The sequence below is a fragment of the Leptonotus elevatus genome, unplaced genomic scaffold (genome assembly GCF_054856555.1).
Source record: "Leptonotus elevatus isolate MCC_2025b unplaced genomic scaffold, RoL_Lele_1.0 HiC_scaffold_61, whole genome shotgun sequence".
Classification (NCBI taxonomy): Eukaryota; Metazoa; Chordata; class Actinopteri; order Syngnathiformes; family Syngnathidae; genus Leptonotus; species Leptonotus elevatus.
This window is the reverse complement of record NW_028233728.1, coordinates 50001-52500: the sequence shown is the minus strand read 5'-3', so window position 1 is coordinate 52500 and position 2500 is coordinate 50001.

Here is a 2500-nt window from a genome sequence, read left to right as displayed (position 1 = left end):
AATTCGAGAACCAGGATGAGGAGGGGGAAAATGTGGCCAGTCAGGCCGACCCGAAGTGCCTCTTAGGCGGATAGGGGTTGGGCGAAACTCCCTTGAAAGTGGCACTCTGAAAAAATTTCCAAGTTTGGCTGACTTAGAAAAAATTCGAGAACCAGGATGAGGAGGGGGAAAATGTGGCCAGTCAGGCCGACCCGAAGTGCCTCTTAGGCGGATAGGGGTTGGGCGAAACTCCCTTGAAAGTGGCACTCTGAAAAAATTTCCAAGTTTGGCTGACTTAGAAAAAATTCGAGAACCAGGATGAGGAGGGGGAAAATGTGGCCAGTCAGGCCGACCTGAAGTGCCTCTTAGGCGGATAGGGGTTGGGCGAAACTCCCTTGAAAGTGGCACTCTGAAAAAATTTCCAAGTTTGGCTGACTTAGAAAAAATTCGAGAACCAGGATGAGGAGGGGGAAAATGTGGCCAGTCAGGCCGACCTGAAGTGCCTCTTAGGCGGATAGGGGTTGGGCGAAACTCCCTTGAAAGTGGCACTCTGAAAAAATTTCCAAGTTTGGCTGACTTAGAAAAAATTCGAGAACCAGGATGAGGAGGGGGAAAATGTGGCCAGTCAGGCCGACCTGAAGTGCCTCTTAGGCGGATAGGGGTTGGGCGAAACTCCCTTGAAAGTGGCACTCTGAAAAAATTTCCAAGTTTGGCTGACTTAGAAAAAATTCGAGAACCAGGATGAGGAGGGGGAAAATGTGGCCAGTCAGGCCGACCTGAAGTGCCTCTTAGGCGGATAGGGGTTGGGCGAAACTCCCTTGAAAGTGGCACTCTGAAAATATTTCCAAGTTGGGCTGACTTAGAAAAAATTCGAGAACCAGGCTGAGGAGGGGACCATCTGGCAAGGGAGTCCGACCTAAAGTGCATCTAAAGCGGATATGGGTTGGTCGAGCCTCCCTTGATTTGCCCTGGAGCTCCCACGTCTTAAAAAGGTCTCTCCTATAATTGTACACCAACCATTTTGAGGTTTGGGTGCAAACCTCTCGAATGGGGGGACTCGGTCCCCTATCTACAGCGCCCCTAATGACGACAGGTGGTACTGCGCCCCTGGTAGCCCGGCCATTGAAAATGAATGGGCCCATTCATTTCAATGGGGAATTTCGACCCCTGGTTGCCCGCCATTCATTTCAATGGGGAATTTCGACCCCTGGTCGCCCGCCATTCATTTCAATGGGGACTTTCGACCCCTGGTTGCCCGCCATTCATTTCAATGGGGGATTTCGACCCCTGGTCGCCCGCCATTCATTTCAATGGGGGATTTCGACCCCTGGTAGCCCGCCATTCATTTCAATGGGGGACTTCGACCCCTGGTAGCCCGCCATTCATTTCAATGGGGGACTTGGACCCCTGGTAGCCCGCCATTCATTTCAATGGGGGATTTCGACCCCTGGTCGCCCGCCATTCATTTCAATGGGGGACTTGGACCCCTGGTAGCCCGCCATTCATTTCAATGGGGGATTTCGACCCCTGGTCGCCCGCCATTCATTTCAATGGGGGATTTCGACCCCTGGTAGCCCGCCATTCATTTCAATGGGGGACTTCGACCCCTGGTTGCCCGCCATTCATTTCAATGGGGGATTTCGACCCCTGGTCGCCCGCCATTCATTTCAATGGGGGATTTCGACCCCTGGTAGCCCGCCATTCATTTCAATGGGGGACTTGGACCCCTGGTAGCCCGCCATTCATTTCAATGGGGGATTTCGACCCCTGGTAGCCCGCCATTCATTTCAATGGGGGACTTGGACCCCTGGTAGCCCGCCATTCATTTCAATGGGGGATTTCGACCCCTGGTCGCCCGCCATTCATTTCAATGGGGGATTTCGACCCCTGGTAGCCCGCCATTCATTTCAATGGGGGACTTCGACCCCTGGTCGCCCGCCATTCATTTCAATGGGGGACTTCGACCCCTGGTTGCCCGCCATTCATTTCAATGGGGGACTTCGACCCCTGGTTGCCCGCCATTCATTTCAATGGGGGATTTCGACCCCTGGTCGCCCGCCATTCATTTCAATGGGGGACTTCGACCCCTGGTTGCCCGCCATTCATTTCAATGGGGGATTTCGACCCCTGGTTGCCCGGCATTCGTTCCTATGTGGCGGGGGATTTCAACCCCAGGTCGCCCTCGTGTGGTTCTTTTTGGCGCAGCTGACGGGCTCCGCTGCTCATGGAGGTTTGCTAGTGGAGGATAACCCCCTGCCTGGGCAACTCGAACGCCCGGCATTCGTTCCTATGTGGCGGGGGATTTCAACCCCAGGTCGCCCTCGTGTGGTTCTTTTTGGCGCAGCTGACGGGCTCCGCTGCTCATGGAGGTTTGCTAGTGGAGGATAACCCCCTGCCTGGGCAACTCGAACGCCCGGCATTCGTTCCTATGTGGCGGGGGATTTCAACCCCAGGCCGCCCTCGTGTGGTTCTTTTTGGCGCAGCTGACGGGCTCCGCTGCTCATGGAGGTTTGCTAGTGGA